This window comes from Mesoplodon mirus (genome assembly GCF_964341445.2).
Source record: "Mesoplodon mirus genome assembly, chromosome: 4".
Taxonomy (NCBI): Eukaryota; Metazoa; Chordata; class Mammalia; order Artiodactyla; family Ziphiidae; genus Mesoplodon; species Mesoplodon mirus.
In genome coordinates, this window is record NC_138979.1 from 148,319,964 (window position 1) to 148,347,010 (window position 27,047).

A 27,047-nucleotide genomic window follows, 5' to 3' on the forward strand; every position below is an offset into this window, starting at 1 on the left:
CTTTTGTGTCAGCTTTACGTGGGTTTGTATGCTGGTTCCACCATGTCAGGGGGCCTCTCTGAGCCTCAGGCTCTTTTTCTACAAAAAGGGATGAATCATACCTACTTCATAGAGTGGTGGGGAAATCATATGACCGTGCCAGAAAAGAGCTTACCACAGTGTGTGCACGTAGTAGGTGTGACCATCCATAAGCTTATTAGGGTTGTAAGTATTTCTGTTCCCCAATGAGACATGGGGAAACTCAGTTATGGAGTGGCTGTGGGACAGGCCCCAAGGACACCTCAGCTTTTCACAGAGGCTGCTAGCAGACGTTCTTTGAGTCAAACTGTTGGTTGAGTGTATGGGATGGAACCTTGCTAACCAAGTGTGGCGGGGACAGGGCTTTTAGGGATATTAAGGACACATGGGGAGGAGGGTTGGACAAAGGAAGAGATCTGGAGTTAGTGTCTTGCTGTTCACCCCGTTCGAAAGCTGGGGCTCCCCCTTTCTGAGTATGAACACATTTTGCCCCAGAATAACTCTGTGACACAGTTAGGACAAGAGGCAAGGCCCCAGTTTCTAGCCTTCAGCTTATTTTACTGAGAATGTTTCTTGTTAGGATGAGATTCTCTCAGCCAGGAGGGAAAAATTATCCTGAAACAACTGGTTTTTACTCCATAAGCAGGTTTATTCTCTTTTTTCTTGGTTAAAAGAATTTTATTGGTACTATGAACTTGCTATTTGACAGGAGCTTTCAAATGAAGTTCTTATAAGATCAAGATTTTCCAGGTTCCTTTACAGGGGTGGTGTGCAGTAGCCACTCTGACTTTTGGCTTCCTGTCAGCATCACAGTTTGGTGTAAAGTTATGGGGAAGGTGGGGGAGGGAGAGGGGAAGGAATCGCATGACTAGAGAAGCCTGGAGAGTTGGTAAAGTGACCATCTTTTGAGGAAGTTAGACGTGTTAAAGAACCTTGGCCTACAGCTGCTGACGAGGAACTTAAAATCCAGGACTGTGGGTCCTCGGAGCCATTGTCAGTTGGGAGATGTTTTCATAAAGGCTGCAAAAACAAATGTTCCTGGTTGAAAGCACGAGGCTACGTGCATTTAAACACACACCCTCTGTTCCAATAACACTGCAATGCCAAGCTATCCCTGGTGCATCAGCAAGGAAGAGAACAAACTCCTTCATTTCCCAACATCCTTGCTGGGCTTGGAAGGATAGCTCTCACTCAATTTTGCAGCCCTACAAGGCTTTGAACTTAAAATAGCAGCGTCCCAGGGCTTTTACAAATGATCCACAGCAGGCTGGATGTGGGCTATGGATTCATGGGCTGCCGGGGGGTTAATATCTCTTACAATTACAAATCAGAAAAAAGCCTGCATTCTTTTTCATTTCGCCTGCTTCACACGTCCTCGGCAGCTGGGCTTCCCAATGCTTCATTTAGGCCCATGCCCGTGAAGGGCCGGATCAGCAGGCGAGGGCCATCAGGCAGCCATGTTAAGCCCTTGGCCTGGCTCCCCACTCCCCGTGCTTGGGTGAGACAGACGGGCCTTTGTGTGCCTGGAGCCGGCTAAGCCAGGATGTGACTGCGAGCTGGAATCTGACCTTTCATGGGCTCCAGCACCTGTCAGAAAAAAACGAACAAGCTTGGGGTGTTTTTTCCGCTCCGGACTTAAATGCCAGTTTTGTGACTCGCTCACAGTGGAACGGTGCCAGGGCAGTTGTGGTCAACTCCGGCTCTCCAAGGAGCAAACCTGAGACTTGAGTGATGGACGGCCCTGTGTTTCTGAGGCCTGGCCAGCTCTCAGCTCAGAAGGAATTCAAGCCAAGCCGAGCACTCCAGTGCTCTGAGTTAGGAAGCTCAGAGCAGAACCTCACAGCCATATTACTCTGGCACCCTATAGTGTATGTTTGTGTGTGTGTGTGTGTGTGCATGTGTGCATTCCACATTGGAACAAAGACCCAGTCACGGTGACCCTGCCACTGGCAGCCATCAAGGGACAATTTTGAGAGCCCTCCCCCCTTGCCCTGGCCTGTTGTAGCCGTCCGAGTATGAATGTACTGGTCAACCTTGGGGTGGACTCGGCCACTTATGGTCTGCAGGACCAGCGAAGGCAAATGGTTTAACCTTCTTGAACTTCGACTTCCTCAGCTGTTAAATAGGGAGGAAAATGCCTAATTCCAAGGATTCTGTTGTTGTGGATTAAATGAGATGATATACGCAAATCGTGAGCCCCTTGCCTAAGCACCTTGGAGGCACTTGGTCAGTAGCTGTGTTTCCCGCCCCTGCTGCAGGGTGCGCTGGGGCTGGCGGAGGGGTGAGGGTGCTGGTCACCAGTCATACTCGACTGCCCCAGGGACGCATCCTGCCCTGATCACGGAAGAGAGGCTGGCCCAGCCCGTCAGTGACTTCAGGTGTAGGAGGACAACTTTCCTCCAAAGTGTGGCCTCAGAGGATCATGTCCAGGACTCCTTGGTGGCCTGGTCTTCAGTTGGAGGTGGTGCAGCTGCCAGAGGGGCCTGGAGGCCTGGGTGTGGACCTGTGGTTGGTGTACTTACCTGCACTCTGAATCAGTTCAGAAGCCCACAGATGGAGGAAGGCTGATGCACACCAACCTTCCGGCCCTGGAGCTTGTCGCTTTGAAGAGAATATGGCCACTGTGCCTGCATCCTTGCCTCTGGGGATCCTGCATCTGCAGAGATGTCAGGCTGTCAGGCCGCCTCGTTTCATAGGCTAGCAGTCGAATGCTAAGAAGTAGCAGCTCAGGTGGTAGGCAATGTCTACAGTTAGACAGATGCCTGCCCCAGAGCCTGAGACATGCAGGAGATGGCAATGAAAAAAACCTGAAGTTTCCTCATCATTCTCAAGCTATGAATACTTTAGAAATACATAAATATCCATCATTTCAAGTCCGCTTTTGCATTATGTCGATCAAAAATGAACAAAATTTTATTTTAGAATGAAGTTTCTGTTTCTTTGTATGACTTTACCACATCTCGTGGAAATAGCTGAGTAGTTTTTACCAAATTTGGAGAGTATGTTAGGCTGGTATGATGGAAAAGGCTGGCTCTGCCCTGGGGAAATCTCAAAGAGAGAAGCCATCATTTTCCAGAGAGAATGAAACTGAAATTTGGCAACAGGTAGCCATGACTGGCAGCTGGGATGACTGGCCCCAGAACTAAGATGCTGGGCCAAGAAAGCAAATAGCTCTGTATGAGCCCTCAGTTGGAATGTGGTTGTTGATTTGCAACAAGCTGCTTCTCAAATGGGCAACTCTGTGTAGTCGGTGCCAATGTGAGTAGAAGAGAGATTTGTTGAACCCTTCTCCTAAAGAGCACAGGGTAGGCCAGTTAGTAAACACACAAATAGTCTATCAAGTCCATTACCTTTATATAATTAAATTTAAAAAAGATATTCTTACTTGTTCAGACGGTACATTTTGTAGCCTTTTGGTTCCTAATGTTTGAAACACAGAGTTTGCCATTTAAATAGATACTTCCCTTTAAATATATCACGTTTAATCCTCAAAAGGATTCCCCTAAGGAAGCTTCTATTGTGCCTGTCTCACAGATGAGGACAGAGGCTCAGGGAGGCTGAGTAACCTGCCCAGCGTCACCCAGCTAGAAAATGCCAAAACCGGGACACAAACTCAGGTCTGTTTATTTCAGGGCCCAAATTCTTTACCAAAACTACGATGTTGCCCCTTCCTGTTGCTTCTTAAAGTGCCATTCCTTTACTACAAAGACATTCAGATGGTCATAATTTGATTTTTTGGCTTAAAGGGTGACTTTAATCAATCAAATTGCATGCGGACAATACATTTCTCTGTACCTTTCAAAAAGGTCTGGGTTTTAAAAATTCAGATGAAATTTTTAAAATGCTCTAAATTAGATTTTCACTGGTAAGCATGTTATCTGATCAGGTGATTATTTGATGTTTGATAAATATTCACTGCTACTGTTCAGTCCTCAGTTGAACAGTTAAAAGGTGGCTGGTTTTAGTCTTAATCTGAAATACATTAGGAGGGGTCAGCCAAACCCAGGCAGGCTTGGCTAAAGGTTTTTTGCATTGGTCACAGTTTTGACTTATAGATCATCAATTAGTTGCAGATGTCGACAGTAATATGGAGTGTAGGAAGGGTCAGGAGAACACTTCGTTCCCATTTGAGAGGAATTCAGAACCTAAAAAAATACTGTGTTAATTCTGAGCTGCCAACATATACACATTCATGCATGTGTGTAACTCCCTGGAAAAACAATCAGGTTTTTAAAAGCAGTAGACCATAAATCTATAGAGTTTATAATTCAATTCACAAACACTTGGGTTTTAAAAACATAATTGTAACAAGAAGAAGAATAACCGGAATCATTTTCACATTTGTCTCATCTCTAGAACTCACTAAATGGTTAATTTTTAATAATTACAGTAATTACTCATATAAAAATAAGAGCAGCAGTGAGAAGCACAGCTGTGTTCACGCGAAGTTCTGAGTGTTCTGTTTGTCTGTTATTCCATCAGTCCTCACACTCACTCTGAGTTAGGTTCCTACCACCAGCTCCAGGTAGAGCAAAGGAAAATGGAAGGTCATGGAGATCTTTGGAAATGGCCACAGCTCAGCTGCCTCCCTCTTCCAGCCATGTTTGCGGTGAGGCATCCTGCCAGTCTCTCTGGAGGATCTGTGTTTGGGAAAGATGGTGTCAGCTCTGTAGGAACCCATGGATTTAGAAAGGACTGAGATGCAGACACCAGAATTATAGGAGGAATGAGGTGGAGAAGTCCAAGTTCATTGTGAAAGAGAAGGAGGGAAAGATTGCTTCTGTAGCTCATTGATCCCCACGGGTCTACCAGCTGGGGCCCACAGGCTCAATCTAGGGCCAAGCCCTGTTTATACAGCCCCGGAGCTAAGAATGGTTTTTATAGTTTTGAAAGGTTGGAGGAGGAGGAAGAGGAGCTGTAGGAGGACAAGCAGAAGGAGAAAGTACATGGCAGACCATATGTGGTCTCCAAAGACTAAAGTATTTCTATCCAGCTCTTTACACAAAGTGTTTGCCAATCCCTGGTCTAGTAGAAATAGTATTCAGTCACATAAATTTAACATTTTCTAGTAGCCACATTAATAAAGCAAAATTAAACAGGTAAAATGAATAATATATTTTTTTTTAACCCAGAAGATCCAAAAATATTATCATTTCAACATGTAATCAATATGAAAATTATTAATGAAACATTTAATGTTCCTTTTTTCGCTCTTCGAAAGCTGATGAGTGTTTGACACAATACATCTGAGTTTGGACTAGTCACATCCCCAGGGTTCAGTGGCCACATGTGACAAGTGGCTATGCTGTTGGACAGTGCAGGTCCAGACATTGATGAATGGGCAGTATTTTGATGTGGGGAGTGGGAGGACATCAGACATGGTCCTGAGCACAGATTCCCAACCTCAGCACTATTGAAATCTGGGGCTGTACCACCCTTTGTTGTGGGAAGCTGTCCTGTGCATTGTAGGATGTTTAGCAATTTCCTTGGACTCTACCAACTCGATACCAGTAGAACCCTCCCCTCCCCACTTGTGACAACCAAAAATGTCTCCAGATGTTACCGAATGTCCCCTAAGAGGCAAATTGTCCTAGGTTGAGAACCGCTGGTCTGAAGCGTGGAAAAGCTGTGTGTGGGAACACACCTGGAATGGCCCAGAAAATGTCCTCTGAGTCAATCACCTTGATGGAAGAAACATAATTGAAGGAGAGTAATGAGTGTTTGGGTAGAAAAAGCTGAGGGCAGAGCTAAAGCATTTGAAATTTATTCCCTCAGCAATGATAGCCATCAAAGAGTTTTGAGCAGGGGAATGAAATTAGTAAAGTTCTAAATTAAAAACATTTTTTCTTCCTTCTTTGAATAACTAGATTCTTTCTCCTCTTTCTTTTACTGGCACAGATTAATATTTTTTTCCTTAAAGCAAAGCATCGTTTAAAGAGCCAACACCCCCACCCTGCGTTTGATGGGTGGTTTTTATTAAATTCCAGTAGAGGGATGGGTTTCCAAAGCAATCATCCAACCCCTTGGTGAGCAGGCTCCCTGCCACTCAGCTGACATTCCACCCTGCGGGAGTTGAGGAGAGAGGAAAATCAACAGCGGGCAGGCAGAGTGACTGTAGCTTACGCTGTTGGAATTTCCAGCGGGGCCACTTGGTGTTACAGAGGGGGGCCAGATGCAGCAGAGCAGGGTTGGATGAAGCCTGATAACAACCTCTGTATCTAACAGTTGCTAAATTGTTGCATTTGCTCAGCCCCTGACATCCAATGACTAAGGGGTTTCTAAGCCCCCTTTGAATAATCATGATAATGATAATACTAATAATAGGAATGTGTGTAGGTCTTTATGGTTGATCATGTGCTTTTGCGTACGTAGTCCTGTTTAACAGTCATGCGTCATGATACAATATTGAAGGAGGTATGTATATAGTAGATGTGTATTTTGGGGTTTGTTCTGTTTTGGGCGGACTCGGAGGCTGTTTGTCCAGCGCCGCTAAATGTTCTCTGTTTGCCCCTTGGATCCACTCTCCCCCTGTCCACCCTGCTCTGTGTCCTGGGAAGCTGGCCTGTATGGATTGCATCAGCTGGGCTCCTTTGCCCTCATTTCCTGCTGGGTTCAGCCAAAGGGAAGCACAGTGGGAGATCACGGCGTGGGGGAGAGTGAGGCTGGGGTGTGTACTCCCCCATCCCTCCCTGATGGGCTGTGGGTTGGCAGTGGCTACACCCCTCCACTGAAGACCTCAGCTCCTATGGTGACAGGCCTCACCAGACTCCCGGGCACTACTTCCTCTCCTTGTCCTTTCAGGCCTGAGGATGGGAAGGCACTGTCCTCCTAGCCCCTGAGTGCTTCATCATCCCTTGCAGGTCGGTTGACCCACACACCTGCCAATTGTCCCCTCATAGACTCTCTTCCATCACCCCTTGTGAGTGTGCCATCTGCCTCCTGCTGGGACCCTGCCTGGCATTCCAGCTCACTTCAGCTTCTTCTTCTTCCTTTTTCTACCATCCCAACATCCAATCCAGACAATTCAAGCAAGGCTAGAGTGAGTAGCCTGGCCTTTGAAGTCAACGTGTTGACCATATTTTATAGCTAGAGAAGCGAGGCATGGAGTTTCTTTGGCTTTCCCTGGGTTACCACGTAACTTGGTACACAAGAACTTTAATCATAAATCCCAAACCCACACACCCTATTCTCTTCCAGAGAAGAATGTATGTAATGCTTAATTCGGTATGTTTCTTTCTGGAATTTCTAACAATAATAATGGAAAAGGAACTTGGGGGAAAGTGTCAAAGAAAATCACGTTTGTGTTTTCCTTTCCTTATGCGTGGATTGTTCCAGGGAATCTAAACCCCAGCCTGAGCTCCAATGTCTGAACCAGACACGTCAGCTGTCAGCAGGCTGGCCCTGTCATTGGACATCAGCAGAGGGAGATGTGTGTGTTCTCATCTCCTCTCTGCTCTCGGCCTGGTTCTACCCCACAGGGAACAGGGCCTTGACGTCACATCGCCTGCACTTCCTCATGGAGTCTCACCAATTACAAAAAGAACAAACCCGGCTCTGGGTTTTGTCTCAGCCAGTTTAACCAGAGGTAGTGATTAATGCCGATTAGCTGAAACAGCCTGGGTCTTTTTAAAGTTGTTTCCCAGCTATTAGTGAGCTCTTGATAGTATAAACGTGAAGAACGAGTAAGAGCAGAGATATGAATGGTAGATACGCTGCCTAAAGACTATAGTGAAAAAGAAGACAGGCATTCTCTGGCCATGCCCAGGGAGAGGGCACTGAGCTGCCTGTGTATTCAGCCTCTTTAGGCAGGTAGAAGTGGGGTGTGGATACACACAGAGTATTGGGGCTCTAGTCTTGGCTCACTGGGTGACTTGGGACCAATTCCTTCAATAGTTTAACCTCAGTTTCCCAAGAAAGGAGATACAAAGACCTTGAACACTATTAAGTTGAGTGCCTCTCAACCCTGACTCCATGTTAAGATCACCTGGGCAGCTTTTTAAAACGGTGTGTGAGTTCTGCTCCACACCAGTTGGATTGGAGTCACTGAGGCTCAAGTCCTGGCACTGATGTCCACTATTCTGTTAGCAGATACAGTACCACCCTCAAATCCGGTGAGGGACAGAGAAAGAGAAGGGGAGACACACAAACACACACACACAGAGTGAGGGTGCTGGGTTTTGACGTAAAAATGTGTTTCCTTTTCATGATCAAAAATTTTGAGAGCAACTGCACACTGTACTTTATGTATAGTGGGCACTTGATAAATAAATGTTTAATGTCAAGGAGGAAAGACAGGGGGGTGCAAGAGAAGAGAAAAGTAAAGGAGGGAGGGAGGAATGACAGAAGGACATTAGGACAGTTTTCTATCCTCAGTGTTTGTGGAAATCATGGGCACAGCCAGGCATGATTTACCTGAATTGGCAAAAAGTTTAGAAGAAACTGAGGAAAACAGAAGAGAGAGGAAGACAGGAAGTAACCAAAAAGTTCATGAACCAAAACCTCACAAATCAGTCCTAACATTTCATCATCTCATTTTTGACTCATTCTGGTTTGTGAGTCTTGACATAGGAGTTTTCAATGAATTTTAATTTCCTGTTGGTTTGAGTTGATTCAAGACTGTGATATTTGAAAATATTTCAAGGCAATTCAGTGCTTTCTTGCCAACTGGATTTCTCCTTGGCTAGGCTCTGACCTGAAGGTGATTCAAGCATTGCTTTGTAGCTCCAGTCTGAGATAAACAGTGAATTGATCTCAATTCACTCCTTGGAGTGAAAGACCATCCAGAACCCTCTGGGGATTTTTTTTTTTAACAGACTATTCTGTGAACTCAGTATTGGTCCACAACAGAAGAAATAATACCAGAGACAAAGAATGACATTTCTTAATGAGTCAGGAGTAAATTATTCAAAGGCATAATAATCCTAAATGTGTTTGCACTTAATAAGAAAGCTTCAAAACACATGAAGAAAAACTGGATATTCATCCAAGATAAATGAAAGCATATGTCTTCACAAAAACCTGTGCAAAAATGTTTATGGTACCTTTATCCACAATTGCCAAAGCTGGAAACAAGCCAAATCTCTTCTGACTGGTGAATACATAACCAAATGTGGTACATCCATACAATGGAATACTACTCAGCAATGAGAAGGAATGGACTACTGATACATACAGAGCATGCTAAGCTGAAAGAAGGCAGATTCAGAAGGCTATGTATTATATGATTTCAGATATAGAGAAAGCAAATCTATAGATGGATAGATGGATATCAGGTCACTGGTTGCAAGGGACCTGGAGGGATAGAACTGACTCTAAAGGAGTGTGAGGGAACTTTTGGGGGTGATGGAAATGTTCTATGTCTTGATTGTAGTGGTGGTTATATCACTGCATGAGTTTGTTAAAATTCATAGAACAGTATACCTAAAAAGCGCAAGTTTTCCTCTATGCCATTTATTCCCCAATAAACCAAAAAAAACCATAGAGGAATATTGTAAATAATTTTGTGCCAATAAATTCAACAATTTAGATAAGATAAATTCTTTGAAAGACACAAACCACCAGAACTCTTTAAAAATATAACGTGGGGCTTCCCTGGTGGCGCAGTGGTTGAGAGTCCGCCTGCCGATGCAGCGGACATGGGTTCGTGCCCTGGTCCAGGAAGATCCCACATGCCGTGGAGCGGCTGGGCCCATGAGCCATGGCCGCTGAGACTGCACGTCCAGAGCCTGTGCTCCGCAACGGGAGAGGCCACAACAGTGAGAGACCCGCGTACCGCAAAAAAAAAATAAAATAAAAAAAATAATAATGTGAATAGTCCTATACCTGTTAAAGAAATTGAATTTATACTTAAAATCTTTCTCACAAAAAACTGCAGGCATCAATGGATTCACTGATGAGCCTAATGTTAAGGGTTAAGGGGTAACTATTACAATTCCGTTGGGAATACTTCCTAACTCGCTTTATGAAGCTAACTCTACCCTGATACCAAAACCAAAGACATTACAAGAAAAGAAAACAAAGACCAACTTCCCTCATAACGTAGCCCCCAAAATATTTAGCAGAATTTGGGCAAATAAAATCCATCAGTATATAATACATCATGATCAAGTGGTGGTTATCTCAAGAATGCAGTGTTGGTTTAATACTAAAAAAAAACCCCTCAATTCATTATATTAACAGAGTGAAAAAGTGAAATTAAATAATCATCTCCATAGATGCAGATAAAGCATTTGACAAAATTTGCACTCATTCATGATAAAAGCTCAGCAAACTAGAAATAGATGGGAATTTCTTTATCCTGATAAAAAGCCACGTGTGAAAAAAAACCATAGTTAACATTATACTTAGTGGTAAAACACAATCATTTTTCCCTAAGCTTATGTCCTCTCTTACCGTTCTTACTACTTGTATTCAGCATTTTAATGCAGATTCTAGAAGAATGGGGATCATAGAGGTTAGATAAAAGGAAGTAAAACTGTCCTTCTTTATAGCCAACATGATTGTCTACATGGAAAAATCCTAAAGAATCTACCAAAAGATTTACAAGAATAATAAACGAGTTTAGCAAGGTTGAAGCACTGCAAATTCATTAAAGAAAACTCAGTTGTGTCTTTATTAGTCACAGATAATTGGAAATTGAAATTTTTAAATATGACTTTTTAAAACAAATTTATTTATGGTATTTATTTATTTTTGGCTGCATTGGGTCTTCATTGCGGCGCACAGGCATTCTCTAGTTGCAGCGAGCAGGGGCTACTCTTCGTTGCGGTGCACGGGCTTCTCACTGCGGTGGCTTCTCTTGTTGCAGAGCATGGGCTCCAGGCGCGCGGGCTTCAGTTGTGGCACGCAGCCTCAGTAGTTGTGGCACGCAGGCTCAGTAGTTGTGGCTCGCAGGCTCTAGAGCACAGGTTCAGTAGTTGTGGAGCACGGGCTCAGTTGCTCTGCGGCATGTGGGATCTTCCCGGACCAGGGCTCGAACCCCATGTCCCCTGCACTGGCAGGCGGATCCTTAACCACTGCGCCACCAGGGAAGCCCCTTAAATATGACTTTTACAGTGGCATCTAACAACATGAAATACTTTGGGATAAATTTTAAAAAATATGTGCAACACATATATTGAAACATAAAACTGTTGAGAGAAATGAAAGAAGATTTAAATTAGTGGAGAGAGATAACATATTTGGTCAGAAAACTCAGTAATATTAAAACTTCAGTTCTTCCCAAATTAATATATAGAATCAACATAATTCCAATCAAAATTCCAGCAGATTTTTTTTAGAAATTGACAGTTATTTAAAAAATTTTAATCAAGATGCGAAGGACCTAGAATTGTCAAAACTATTTTGAAAAAGAGGAACAAGTGTGGAGGAATTATACTACCTGATTTCAAGATTTACTATAAAGCTACATAATTTAGTATGGTATTGGACTAAGGGTAGACAGAATTATAGAGCAAAATAGGGAATCTAGACCTAGACCCACACATACATGGTCAATCATTTTTCAAAAAAGGTGCCAATGTAATTCAATGGAGAAAGGAGAGACCTTTCAAAAAACAGCTGGATGTCCATGAGGAAATAAAATGAAAGTTGACCCTTATCTCACATCATATACAAAATTTATTTTAAGTAGATAATAAACCTAAATGTAAGAGCTAAACTATAAAATTCTAGAAAAAAACAGGCAAAGAAATTGAACTGGGTGAGGCAAAGATTTCTTACATAAAATACAAAAATCAAAATCTTGAAAGAGAAAAATTGGTAAACTGGACTTCTACAAAATTATCAACTGTTGCTCTTCAAAAGACACTGTCAAGAAAATGAGGAGGCAAGTTACTGACTGGGAGAAAATATTTGTAAAACGTATCGTAAGAGACTTGTAGTGAGGATATTTAAAGAACTCTTACAACTCTGTAATAAATGAGAAACAAATGGACAAAAGATTTGAACAGACAGTTTGCCAAAGAAGATTTACCAATGGTAAATAAGAACATGAAAGAAGTCTCAACATGATTCATCTTTAGGGATATGTGTATTAAAAACAATAAGGTATCACTACATGTGCACCAGAGTGACTGGAATTTAAAATACCTATAATACCATGTGTTGGTGAGGACGTGGAGCAAATGGAAAACTCTTTCCCATTACCGATGGGAGATGTGAAATCGTACAATCCTTTGGAAAACAATTGGTCAGTTTTTAATAAAATGTAATGTGCACTTATCGTATGACCCCACGATTCACTTCTTAGTATTTACATTAGAAAAATAAAAACGTGTCCACACAAAGATATGTATATGAATGTATATGGAAACTTCATTTTCGGTAGCTGAAATCCGAAATTAATCCAAATATCGATTAACTGTTGAATGGATAAACAGAGTGCAGTATTTCCTTACAGTGGAATACTCCTTAGGAACAAAAAGAAATGAACTACTGATACATGCAACAACATGGTGAATCTCAAAAGCATTATGCTAAGTGGAAGAAGCCAGATGTGGAAGACTACATGCTGTCTGACTCGACAGATATGAAATTCCAGAAGAAGCAAAGCTATAGTAACAGAAACCAGATTACTCATTGCCTGGGGCTGGAGTTGGTGAAATGAGATTGACTGCACAGGGGCTGAGTACTTTTTGAGTGATGGAAATGCTCTGTATCTTGATTGTGGTGGTGATTATACAACTGTATATATTAATCACACTGATAAGACTATACGTTTTTAAATGGGTGAATTTTATTGTATATAAATTATAACTCTGTAAAGCTGGTATTTTAATAAAGGGTCTAGGTGTAGATAGGGCTTCACATCAGAGTGACAAGTGGAAAGCTGCATGGCAAATTGTGTAGATGCTGGCAAAGGTAAAGAATTGGAGCAATTAATGAAATCAATATACTGTATTGGGTTTGATTATAATAGAACCTACCCATTGTTGGAGCTTTAAAAAGTTGCCCTTGATAAAGAATCTGTTGCTTCACACTCATCTTTTTGTTTCCTTTCCTTCCAGCCTTTTGGCTGGTCCTCTGATATTGTCATTACTCATTACCTCTTGAACTTAAGTCTAGTGTTTTTGTGCTTGGATTTCGTGTAGTTTCTCAGAGACTAAGGATTCAAAAATTTATGGTCATCTGGTCAATCAAAAAGTGAACTTAAACTCATTGGTATTTGCAATGCCAGCATTTATTTATCCTTTCCCAGTGGAAAAGCTGAACAACTAAAGAAAAAAAAAGTTAATGAGTTAGCTGTCATCGAAAACCATTTAGGGATTTTATATACTTTCTCTTTAAATGCATCAGGGCAGTTTGCATGATCATTACAATTCACGACAAAATAAATTATTGCAGTTTAAGGCACTGTAGTCAATGAATAAAATGCTTCAGCATATTTTTATGGGAGTGACATATGCTGGGACTCTCTCTTCCTCAAGAGACCTGAGTCCAGCAAAATGATAAAACTGGCCCAGTGCCGTGGAATCCCATGAGAAACTGAGACTGAAACCACAACACAAAAAGCAGAAATTTTTCATGCTTTTCAAGCCTCTACTCCAGTTTGATATGAGCAAAGCTTTGTACGCAAATCAAGCCTATATTTAAAATTTTCCTCCTGTCTGGTAGAGAAGGAGGGCTGTATTTTGCCATGTTTAGAATGCACTTAATCTCCTTGGTCTAGACAAATCCCACCAAATGAGAAAAGCTTGGTGTTTAAATTTGTTTACTCCTTGCAAAATAGAACTTCCTGTTTTTTGATTCTGTAAAGATTTCTCGAAGTAAGATTTAAATATTGTTTTGGTGAGTTGAATGCAAATGGATCAGAGACGTATGGATAAAATTTCCCTCAAATTTACCCCAAATTTTAATAATTAAGAACTAGCCAAGCATACTTTAGGTTTAGGGCTGGATTCAAAACATTCAGGGAACTCAAACAGACTGCATTCCAAACAGAAATGTTGTTGTTTTGGTGTTTTGTTTAAATTTTACATGGGAAACAAAACACTTGGGTTTGTCTCCACAAATATGAATCTGCTTTCAGTATCTGTACCTCAACTGTCTCACTGATAGGGAAGTTTTCATACTTTTTTTCGTGGAAATGAAATCAATTTTCAGAGAAATGAGAGATTCTGTTGACTGTTGAGAGTAGCCCAAGTCTATATTGGGCAGGCCCCCAAGCCTCCTTTTGAAAGGAACCCACTGCCCTCTGCTAGGGCACCCACTGTGGCTGGACCTCATTCATGAAGGTAGCAAATAGCTCTCATTTTCAGCTCCACTGATCCTCCTAGACCTCAGCGTTCCCATCTTCAAATTCTGTTCTTTCTCCAGACTGTTCCAGTTTGGCTATCTGGCTCTTCCCACTTTGAGCAATTTCGGTAGAATATCTCCACTCTAATTCTGGCTTTTGGGGACAAACCCCATTTTTCCACCTTACTCAACTCTCTGTTTCCGGGGAGCCTCACTGTGGGGCATCTGGGCTGTGCTGGTCATGGAAGGGAATGGAGGCTGCTGGAGACCCCACTGAACTCAGTGAGGAACTCAATGAATTCTGGGCCCAGGTCTTGGGAGGAGAAATTCCTGCTGGTCTGGGATGAACGGTTACAGAAATTTCCAGAGGCACTTGTCAATGGAATGAGGATGGGGAAAATGCTGTTTGGGGTGCCTTGGGCCAATGATATTTCATTTTCTGAGACGGGTGTTAGCAGTTTTGAAAACTCTCCATCTGTCCAGCCAAGGGCAGGTGCATACTGGCAAAGGACAGTTACTGTAACCATGGCAATGATTCAAGTTGTCAATTAACCAGATCTTCAGGGGTTTTTCCACTCTTTTCTCCTGGTTCTCTTTGGTTTTTCTTCTTTAATTGAAGTATAGTTGATTTACAATGTTGTGCTCCTGCTTCTCTTTGTAACTGTGATGAGTAGGGCCTCAAAGGGAGAAAAGACTGGAAAAAAGAGAGAAAACTCAAGTTGATCAGCTGTGCTACCTTTTTGCAATTAAAAAGTTTGAGTTCATGTCTGAATCACTAGGAAAAATAGAAAGATTAATGACTAAGTAAACTGCATGTTGGTAGAACTGGTAATCTTTCTCTTCCCCTCGCTCCCACTCCAATCAGAGGGGGACTGCTGAATTAAAAGAATTTAATCAAGACCACATCTTTGCCCTGGTTATCAAGAGAGCACCTTGACATAAGGATAGAGGCCCACTGCACCTAGGCCAAGCCTGCTGGTGAAGAAACTGTTATTCTTTTCTGTGGTTTTAGACCAGTCGTTTCCAAATCTGTCTGCACATTAGATTCACCTGGTAAGTCTTAAAAAATAACAATGGCTGGGCCCAAACCCAACTCTGGGGGAAGCCCAGGCATCAGTGTTTTTTTTTGTGTGTGTGTGATTCTCATGTACAACCAGAGTTGAGAACCACTGGATTAGATTGTAGTGTTTCTGAGAAAAGTTAATATTTGTCTTTTGGAGAGGTACTTACTTTAAGAAGTCAATGAGTCTCAAATTGGCAGTCCTGTATCTCTTTCACCGGTGGGAATGTTGCAAAGTAAACCTGAGTTCAGGGATTCACTCCCACCCTCATCCATGACATTACAGATATGCTTTCACGTCTCCATTGCCCCCCACGCTTAGAGGTGGCAATCAGCATTCGTGTCCACTCTGCTGAAGGTGACTGGGGAGGGATTCCTTCAAACTGCAGCTCTCTGTAAGCATTCTGAGAGTGAGACCTCTCCCCATGGGTAGGAGTAGGTGTAGAGTTTTCCCAGGGCAGGGGATCTCTCTGGGGATGGGCTCTGAATCCATAAAGTCCAAATTGACTTCAACTTCAGCCTTTGTCCCTCTTATACTATAATTTCTTTCTAAAAGTGTATTAACCCATTGGTAGATATTTGCCTGTGTCCTTGCAGCTTGTGTGTTAGTCTCGTGGTGACTGAGGGGACAGAATGGCAGGAGGGAAAGAGTCAGCTTGCCTCTTCCTCTCCTGGGGAAAAGGCAGGCAGCCCGTCAGGAGGACCACAGCTCTGCAGAGGGCCAGATGGTTACAGGCCCCCCACAGGGAAGCTAGCAGCAGAGGTGGCAGATGGTCCCTAGCCTGTGGAGGATCCCTGGAAAGAGCATTCAGACAAGAGGGAACAAAGTCTCTGGCACCACCCTGCAGCATGGACTAGTAAATGTTGCACGAATGGCTGTCCAGAAGATAAATCTCTAGTTTGTGGCATGGGCCAATTTGCATGGTGTAAACTCACTAATCTTAGGCTCCCAACCTGAACAAGGAGTCCCTGGCAGAGGAGTTGGGAAGAAATGTGCAAAACTAGCTCTGGCAAGCTGGGAGGAGTGGGCTCCAGCAGATTCTTAGGGGAATTGGGGTATTTTCTATAGATTTCAACATAAACAACCAGCATTCGGCTGTGATTGCTGCAAGTACAACCTTGTGAACTCAGGGTTGAAAATAAGCCATTTATCAGAACTGAAACCTGGATTTGGACCCAAATAGGCAGAAAGGACCGAGGGCTACACCTTTTATAAAATCAGAACAAATATTTTTGAGTGTTCTTCAAATATTATCCTAGAGCTAGTCACATACAGTTTGAGATGGTCAAAACATGTAATATTTATTGAGTGCTCACTATGTACCAGGTACCTTACATGTATTAACTCCTTTCATCTTTACTATAACTTTATGAGAAAGGTATTATTATTAGGAGAATTTACACCTTTTAAACAAATAACCCCGTGTCTGCGGTTGAATAAAATGACATGTTATTCTAAACTGTTCACAAGGTAGTTTGAGATGGTTAAAAATAGCAAACATTTATTGAGTGCTTACTATGTACCTGGGTTTTCCATGAACTCTGCAATGAATTTTAAAAATAACCTATCAGTCAGGTGTTCCTATGATGCTTGTATTACACTTAAGGAAATAAAGAACAGAAAGTGACTTCCTGAAGGTCAGGCAACTCATCGAAGGCAGAGCCAAGAATCAAACCCACGCCACCTGGCACTACAGACTCTACCTCCTTTCCAAGCAGGGATGTTCCCAGGCAAATCCCTGACCTTCAGTGTAGATGTCTGACCTTGCTTTAAAAGCAATGAACTTCTAATTCAATGTTTCTGCACAAACACCCTTCCTAACACGCAGCCTTCCTTCAGGCTGTAAACGCTACCTTTTTCACTTTGGCGGTAGATACAGTTTGGTATTACGTTATTGTGGTCTGTGAGTTAGAACTGAAGTATCCACATGTCAAGAGGTCAGGAGATGAATTCTGAATCAAGAGCAATTCTCCTAATTGCTAGTCAAGTTCAATGTTATTCCCTTGAAAACCACTCTTAAACCACACGCAACTCAGCTGAACTAAGGGATTAAAGCAAGTCAGATTTCAGAAGGATTCTATTGATCTCCACCTTTCGTACTAAAACAATTTTGAAGTTTCTGCCTCATTGGAGTGACATAATTTACGCCTTTCATTCTGGGGTTGTCTTAGCTGAGCTGCACAGTGGCATTCTTATGTAGACAAAGCTACTGGAGTTTAGAAACAGGAAGGGCTAGAAACTCACTTTTTAAAGTAAAATAAAGCTTACGCAGTGGGGGATTTCCTTAACTCTCCAAACACTGACATGTGTTAGGTAGTCAGGAAAGAAGAATAAAATTCCCCAGGAAAAGCGTTTCACAAATGGCAGTGGTTGAAATGCGGTTTTCTAGGTGGCTATGGGTCTGATTTCCATCCCGTTCTCCTCACCTCCTGCAGGGCTGGTCTCAGTTGTTTTTGCAGAGACAGGTTTGCAGAGCCCTGCAGAAGAGCCAAGCCTTTCTGAACAGGCCAAGGACAGTCTGGAGGATGCCCAGCCCATAACCCAGGCTCCTTCTGAAAATGTGTGTCTGTGTCACATAAGCACTATGCTAGCTTTCGAGGGCTGCTCCCTTGATCACCCAGGAAGGGCGCTAGCTTTTATTCAGTCCTGACGGCTCAGCCAGCACTGCTTGATAATGGAGAAGGTGAAGAGGTGCTTGTTCAATGGAAAGCAAATAATAGCAAATAACAGGACGTACAACACTTCTAGCAGGTAGCCTCAGAAAGAAAGAATGAGATTGATGGAGTCAGAGATGAAAGAACAACATGCCGCCGAAGGACAAATGGTATTTCTGGAGAGTCCTTCAAAAAGAAGCTGCACAGTGTAAGGTTGTCAAGACGTTTGATTCAGCCCTGAGGACCTCAAGGAATGAAGTGGATCTTGGGCGGTTCTGGTCCTGGGGTCCAAGATGGGAGAGACAGGTTTAACTTAGGGGTTCACACCTATAGCCTGTAGTAGCCAAACAATGGTTGAGTGGGAATTAAAAGATCCAGATAGTAACATCCCAATGCATTTATATATTTCATTACAGTACAGTCATTATATATTTCATTACAGTACAGTCAGTTTTGCTATACCACAACACATGCATGCCTAAAACTCACCTCACTATGCGAAATCACACAATAAAAACTGCAGGACTTAGCGAAAATGCAGCCAAAGGTACAATGCCTAAAAACTTTGTCAGTGACATTAAAAAAAAGAGATAGGAATCTAATAAAAATGGTGGCACTGTCGCATACATGTTAAATGATTGAGAAATATATAAATACTACAATAAATATGGTACTTTATATTGAAAAGGACCTGAAGTTTTCTGTGGAAGTGGGCTTTGCAGCTTGCGAGTTATTATAAAGTGATAGAAGGATGGTCATCGCAATTTGCAGGCCTAAAATCCTGGAGCTTGTTTGTCTGTCTTTGAAATATAGGCCCTTTGAAGTATGCATTTATACTATGGGATAATAGATACCATCTTCATCAAAATTGAAAATTTGAATCCACGTATGGTCTTTTTCAGTTAACTTCTGTGTCTCTGCTGGAAAGTCTTTCACAGCTTTCTCATCTGCACTTGGCGCTTAGTCCAACAGCTGAAGGTTGGGAAATTGTAGCAATGTTTGAAACCACCCAACTAGCCACTCGTAGTACTGGAAGGTACCACCTCTGCAGAATATGGCATTTTCCATGAAGATCTTTGTATACAAATAGTGTGTTCTCTTTGTGAGAAAGGTCGTCCCCCATTTTTCACTCTTTGGTTTTCAGTCTCAACAGTGCTCATCTTTCCACCTCTTCCATTTCTTCAGTTCTTATTCTTACCGATTTTTCAGCACTTAGAGTGCCATCCATAGATGTTTCTTTTCTCATCACGGCATTGCAGATTCTTTTATGCCTATTGTTTGGGAAATGTCACGTGTTTTCTTGATTCTTTAAAAATGCTTTCTCACTTCAAGCTTCTCCTCAATACACTATGCTTTGCTTTCTCATGACCTGTTTGGTGTTTTTGAACCAAGATTCTCAGATATATTTCAAGTGTTGAATGAGTTTTTTTTTTTTTCTTTTCAAATATAGAAAAGCTCACAACTGTGAAAGAATAGCAAAACACAGCCTTGGAGGACAACACACTTGGTTAGGATGAGTAGGGTGGGTAGGACAACACAGCTTCAAGTTGGGGGTAGATGTGTGAAGTGTGTGCCTGTGTGCGTCTTGTGAATTCCTACAAGACTCAGTTCAGCTGGGTGCAGTTTTCTATGTTAACCTAGTTTTTCTCACAGACAAAAATTGCCTGTGAGAAATCTGCATTATGCTCAAATTATCCCATAATATATTAACCTAACTGGAATAAATTTGCATTTTCAAAACAAGTGTTATCCCAGACTATATATGGTACCTCTGCTCATGTATTTGCTCACTTGATCACTATAATAATGATGTGAGGTAGACAGGAAAGTTAATATTCCAATTATACAGATGAAAAAACTGAAGCTGGAACATCTCAGAGCTTGGATAGGAGCCTGGAACTGCCAGAAGTTAAGATATGAGTTCTGACCATTTTTTAAGTTCCTGGTCCTACCAGTTCCTAAAGCCAATTCTACCTCTGCCTTCTGGAAGTTTGGTTTTGTGAGCCAGGAAATTTTCTTCTTTGGCTTAAAGTAGTTTGAGATGGGGTTTTCGAGTAATACAGGGTCTTGGCTAATGCAGGGTAGCCTGGATAATGTTCAGATTCTCTCCCAGCTCTGGGAAACTTGCTGCCACATTTTGACTTATAAATTAACCAACTTCAGATAGAAGGCACCCTAAATTTTAAGGTTTGCTCTTAAAATGGGAGGTTCTGCCGGTAGTGAGCAGTGATGCAGAAACAGGATAAAGGAGATAGCTCCTTCGACCCATGAGTGCTAGCCAAGAAAGTCCCCAGGCAGAACAAAGACCCCTTTGGGGTCTTTGGAGGGGTTCTGACTCGGTTTGCACCCGTTTAGACATTGCCCTTTCTGAAGGCAGTGCCCGTTCGCTGTCCCTGTCAGTACCATTGTGATGTGGCCGTCCCCAGCCTTGCTCTCCGGGGGAAGAGATGCTCTGGGTGTAGCTGAGCCTCCTCTTCCTCTTGCCCTCTGGTGTCCTGACTGCTCTCGGTTAAACCCCAGCTCAGTGACAGAAAGGGATACCCATGGTTTTCAACAATGAGCTCGGGGGAGATCACTGCTGCTGCCGCCGCCTCTGCTGCTATTATGTGAGCACCTCCCTGTGCCCCAGGTGCCTGAGGACTACTTACCGGTTCATTCATTCATTCCACCAGTTACTTGTGGAAGGCCTATTCATGTGGCAGGATCATTCTTTTCATGTGGTTTCTTTTATGTGCTTCTTACAATTTGAACCCAGGAAGTACCTGGCTCCCAGCCTGTGCACTTCACCCCGTGCTGTCCTGCTTCTCCTGTTCAAGGTTGTCCACGCAATATTAGTCAAGCCTCAATCATTTTTCTACTTACTGGAGACCAGGAAACTTGTCAGTGACCTTCCCATGACCTGGAAAACAATTTCTCAACTTGTCACTGCCTTTCACGTGTGAGTGCAGTCTTAGTTCCCTTCTATTTAGATAGCATATGCCTGGATGTCACCTTCCTGTGTGTTCTGATGACCTTTATATTTCCTTCCTTCCTCCCTCCCTCCCTCCCCCTTCCCTTCCTTCCTCCCTTCTTCCTTCCCTTCTTTCCTTCCTCCCTCCCTCCTTTCTTCCCTCCCTCCCCCTTTCCTTCCTCCCTCCCTTCCCCTTCCCTTCCTCCCTCCCTTCCTTCCTCCCTTCCCTCCCTCCCTTCCCCTTCCCTTCCTCCCTCCCTTCCTTCCTTCCTTCCTCCCTCCCTTCCTCCCCCTTCCCTTCCTCCCTCCCTCCCTCCCTCTCTCCTTCCCTCCTTTCCTCCCTCCCTCCCTCCCTTCCTTCCTTCCTTCCTTTCCTTCTTGTTTCAGATTCATGTGTTGGGACCTATTCTACAAATATGAGAGAAAAAGAAAAAGAATAAGGAAAGTAGAGCAATCTAAACTCTGGAAAAAAATTATTTTTTTAACTTTATGAACGCAGCCTTTGAATTCGGTGGCCACTGCTCCTTCCCAACCTGTGTCTGTCACGTCCTGTTTCCAGCTGGAGTGGGGATCTGCGGTGCCCTGGCCCTGAGCCCGCACTGGGTTATGCCTCCCTGTCCTCTGTGGGCAGTGGCAACCGCAGCTGGTGGAGAGGAGGAGCAGCTGGCCTTCCTGCCGGGAAGCCACGACCGCTGGCTGGGAAAGGAAGGGAGCCCGAGGCTTCACCTGATGTGGCCAAGGGCAGCAATGGGAGTGACAAGGAGAGACTCCTGCAGCCAATGGGCATGGGGCTGAGGAGGAAGGGGGTGTCTCCGGGGCTTGGTTTTCAAACTTTCTGCCTTGACTAAAACCCAGGTTCTCAGCAGAAGGGATGTGACTCATGGCTGAGAAATTCCCCATGGCCTTGCATGACATTTATGTTGATTATCTCTGAGTCACATTTCTGGGAGGAATTTTTTTTTTTCACCAGATACAAACTGAAGGGAAAATGGCATGGATGGTAGTTTGGAAACATCAGAGGAAACAGGGTCACATGTGTTACTAGCAGGAGAGCTGGGGACATGCAAGAATGGAAAGAAAAACAAGCCAGGAAAGGAAGGACGTTGAGGAGGTAGGAATCATCTCCCAGTGGAATTGGTAGAATTGGGGGTCTCTCTCTGGTGACGAAAGGATGGGGGCAGCACAGATGGACTCTGGCCTTTGTCTCTTATCGTGATTACAGAAATTCAGAATGTAAGAGATGGAGCCATCATTCACCCCTTTATTTCATAAATACTTGCTGAGTGCCTTTGATGTTCCAGATTCTGTTCTAGGCACTGAGACAACACAAAGTCTGCCTGGTGTTGTTGACCTCAGTGGAAGAGAAACACAACAAAGAGAATAAAACAGCATCTTTCAATCCTGCCCTTTTGACTAATTAACAGAAATGCATTCAGAATGTCCCTCCAGGATGCTGCAAGCGTGTGCACTTTGCGTGAGGGGAGGGGGTAGGAAAGGCCCTGTCAAGGGTGCTGTGCTTCAGCTGTTCAAAGGTTTGTCTGGAGTCTGGGCTCCTGTAGATGCCCAGCCCCATACCTGGGATCCCATCCCTGGAAGAACCAGCAGGGGTTTGGAGCTGACTGGGATTTCAAAGGGGCCCCTTGAAATCTTCAATCCTCCTTATTATGTGTGTTTGAAGCCTCATCTGAGGTTACGAGCTTTCTTAATGTAAATCTCAGTTAAATCATTGTATATCTGGAGACAGGAAAAGCAATGTCCCAAGTCCAGTAGGATTCCAAACCACCAGCAGAAAACCCAACCCAAACCAAACAAACAGAAGACACTTTGCAGTAAATTAGCTTCACTTCTGCTTGACTTAGATGAATGGTTCTGAGGCTATTTCCTACAAAATGACCATTCATAGCCACCAAGCGGCAGTTTGGGCGGTAAAGGGAGGCGATACTAAGAAACGGAGAGAGCGAAAGACCAGGATCCAGAGAGCCGGGGTCCCATCCAGACTTGCCGCTAACTGGCTCTGGAGAGGTAGGCAGTCCCGCTGGCTGGGTGGACGGAGAATGGAACATCGGGAGACCCAGGGAAGGGTTCTCAGTCATGGATGGGACAGGCAGGCTTAGGCAGAGGGTGGGTACCAGAGAAGACTGGGAAGCAACCAAAGGCAGGGGCTGCAGTGAGCGGCCAGGAGCCCAGCAACTCACAGAACCTTAAAGAAGCCAGACAGCGAAGGATTAAGATACTTCCTGCAACCTGAGTGACCCCGGCTGAGGGAGGCTGGGAGCATCTGAAGGAAGGACTGGACGGCTGTCTGGCTGCCAGTGTTGCCTCACTGGTGCCTTGCATTCGCTAAACCCAGGGCAGAGCTCACGGACGCCCCCCACCCCCTCCCCACACCCCTGGCCGTCTGGCTGCTCCCTGGACCCTACCCTCCGACCCATCCTTCTGCATCTGTCCTCCCAACTGACCTCCAGGGACCGCTGCACACCCCTCCATCCCGGACACACAGCTTGCAGCAGTCTTTATGAAAGGCAGAGCACAGAATATGACAACAAGCAGAGAGCGAAGGGGGCGCGGAGGGGAGAGTAAAAGAAAGATGGAAGGAGAGGGGCAGCAGCATGAAGGTTTCAGCTAAAGGCTGACCGAGGCTTAAGCGGGAGGTGTGAGTAATACCAAGAAAACGAGAGCTGGAACCGGCCCCAGTGCTGGCTCTTAGCGTCCAGAGGCAATGAAGGCGCAGCCCCACCTAGCTCTCCCCAGCAACTCTCTTCTTCATCTCTGTCCTCCAGGTGGCTCCCTCCTTAAGGTTCTGCCCTCACTCCCCCCCGCCCCCCACACCCCCAGTAGACAAGAGAGCGCCGGCTTGGGTCTCCCTTCTGCTCCTGTACGTTCCCAAGAAGCTTCATCCTCTTGGTGTGGTCTCATCTCCTCTTTCTGTTCATCTGGCCCTATCCACCCTTAGTGTCCCCAGGCCACCCATCAAGGTCAGTCGAGGGAGTGGCCAGATCAGAACTCTGATGGCTGCCGTGGGTTTGGTTTTGACCTAGAACTCTGCCTGGGTGGATGCGTGTGCACACACATGTGTGCATGATGTGCGCATGTGTACTCAGGGCGGATGGAGATGTACTTACAGCTTTGGCCAAAAGGATTTGGGTTTCATAGATCAGGGACTAAGTCGGATCTCTTAGCTGGGGGGCAGTCCAAAGGTATGAATTAAGCTACACCCAGCAGAATCTGTGACTGACTAAATTCCTGTAATTTACTCCAGTATATGTTGTGTGACCTATGATTTCTTACCTGGAAGTGAAATAAATTCTTATTGTTGCTGTTACTATTACTATGGCTTGAAACAGAAGACGGAGCATTTGATGTGTTAATGGCCCAGGTCAGTGAACAGAGTTACAAGAGACGGTCGTGATGAGCCTCCAGAGCTCATCATGTCTCTGGTTAAAGCAGAGAGAATCCCCATCCCGGCTGGCGGCCAGGTGGTTGATGAGGGGCAGAGAGGGATGCTTGGGATGGAGATGTCCTGGTAGCTGAAATGTTGCCTTACCAGGGTCCAGCTGAAGCCCATTATTAACATGAATTCTCTTCCTTCATCATTTTAAAGAGAATTACTTTATTACAGACATGCTATTAAAATAACAGAAAGCCAAAACAAAAATTGCTCCCAATCCCATCCTGAAATCAAATCAATGAAAAATAGGCATGATATCCAACAAATATAAAATTCTATCCATGATGTTACTAGAACACAGAGAATGCACATGGATGTGGCCTGGCAGATGATGCTGACTAATCAACAAAGGTTTTCTCAGGCTTAGGCCCAACCATGCTGCGCTCGACCAAGGTTTCAGTGACTTTTCAGATGATCTGGCTTAGAAATCATGGAGGAAGGAGATCCAGGCTTAGCCAAACCCCACCTATTCTCATGCTTCTCCCTCATGGTGGTCTATCCCTTTGAAACATTTCCATGTCTCTGTGGGAGGCAGATCTTCTGTTACATTGTGACATGGCCCCTTGATGTTGATGGCAGGGAATGAATGGAGTCTATGCATTTGCCATGGAACAAATGGTGCTTCATCTGTGCTTGTTTGAACATGTGTATGCTTCTGCATTTCAATGATTTCTTCCTTCCTAACCAATCTGCTAAATGCAACATTTACAACCAGTCTCGCATGCATTATTGCAAGGCTGGGGCCTGATCATGTCAAATGAAGGCTGCCAGTTTCCCCTGCCAGAAGCAAGAGGCACTGGGAAAAATGGAAGTTGGACAATAGTCTTGTATACTCCCTGCTCTGTCATGGATGGCCTTCAGCAGGAAACCAATCAACAGAATCAAAAGAACACGGTTTCCTGTTAACATACAGCGATGCCAAATCCACCAGACATTATTATTTCATGCCCTGTGCCAGTCATTGTCAACCATAGCATAAGTAATAACATATGACTGGGGTTGTGGTTTTAGTGAAATATTCTTTTGCTTTTGGCATGGTACCACACACCTTCATATGCTTTATTGCCCTTTCCCAAACCTAGGGAGGTTTTTTTTTTTATCTTTGCTTTTCTTTTAAGATTTCTTTTCCCCCAAAGAACTATATCTGGCTGTTTTGCTGCATACCAGCTGTTAAACCCAAGCCAACCGACTCCCAATTCTCAGGCTTTTCTTAAGCAACACTTTAAAAAAATATATTATTATTATTATTATTATGATTGCATCACATAGGGCTAAAATAAACCCACTGTGTATTGGCCTTCAACAGTCTTACTTTTTCTTTGAAAATGACTGGTTCCCTAAGACTGGCTTTAAGAGAGAAAAACCTCTCACATAATATTTTTCTTGCTTTCCAGGCTGATCTTGAAGGTGATGATAGGTCATAAGCCGCAGCCTCTGCAAGGATGTTACAACCCCTGCAGCAGGCGGGAAGTACATGTGTGTTTGGAATGCAACAAAAGGGAAAAGTTACTAGTGTGTTTTGGACAGGATCCCGCATTTTTTAACCCTTTCTCCAAACCTAGAGAAAACCCAATTCCATTAGCTACTCAGAACTTTTCTCCTAAAATGCCATGGTTAAGGGGAACTGTGAGGAGTCACCTGGATCATCCTTTTTTTTTTTTTCAGACAGTTTTGCCTGGTGGTAAAGAGCTCTGGTAGCAGATGGAGCGGCTCAGACCCTAACCCCCTCTCTTACTAGATGTGTGACTATGGGAAAGTTGATAAACTTTCTGATTCTCACATTCCTTCTCTAGAAAATGGAGAAAACACTCTCCAGGGTTGGGGCCCTTTGCTCCCTGCTCTGTCATGGAAGCCTTTAGCAGAAAGTGTACCCCGTAAGTGCTCAATAAACAGCATGACTATTATTAAGAAAGCACTTTTGGGCTTCCCTGGTGGAGCAGTGGTTGACAGTCTGCCTGCCAATGCAGGGGACATGGGTTCGTGCCCCGGTCAGGGAAGATCCCACATGCCGCGGAGCCTGTGCGTTCGGAGCCTGTGCTCCGCAATGGGAGAGGCCACAACAGTGATGAGGCCCGCGTACCGCAAAAAAAAAAAAAAAAAAAAAAGAAAGCACTTTGGAAAGTACTGGGTCCCTGCTCCCCGTGGTTTTGGGGAGTGACAGGAAGAGACTGGGGTTCAGGGGTGTGGAGCATGTAGGGCCAGGGGCAGAGGAGCTGCTCCATGAGGACTGGGTGCATTATCTCACTTAACTGTCATGAGAATTCCGGGAGAGAGAAATTGGGCAGTCGTTATTGTTCCCATTTCACAGGTAGAGAAATGGAGGTCCTTGCACACTGCTAGAACTGGCAGAGTCACTACTAGACCCCAGGGCTCCAGAATCCTTGCTAATGTTCCATCTGTACATCACAGTTCCTCTCAGAGCTAAGTTCGTTTGTTCTTGGCCTGTCCTCAGTTCCCGAGGCCCTCTCCCTCCCTGTCCTTTCCAGGAAACAACAAGCTCCCAGCCTTTACCCGCCCGCCCCCCCACCCCGCCCCCCGCCAAGCACACACTCTCACGCACACACTCACTCACGCACTCACTCACTCATTCGCTCACTCACTCACTCACTCACTCCTGGGCCTGTGCTGCCTCCTGTGGTCTCCTAGGAGAGTGGCTGCTCACACATGGATAGGACCTAAAC

General features: G+C 44.2%; 1 long non-coding RNA gene across 1 annotated transcript; it reads right to left on the reverse strand.

Moving 5' to 3' along the window:
- Window positions 1-12,466: 12,466 nt before the first annotated feature.
- Window positions 12,467-21,738, reverse strand: LOC309802094. The gene is made up of 3 exons (XR_014293713.1): window positions 21,452-21,738; window positions 20,617-20,867; window positions 12,467-14,947 (listed from the first exon to the last, which is right to left on the reverse strand). It is a non-coding gene; the product is annotated as an uncharacterized lncRNA (long non-coding RNA).
- Between the last annotated feature and the right edge of the window lie 5,309 nt (window positions 21,739-27,047).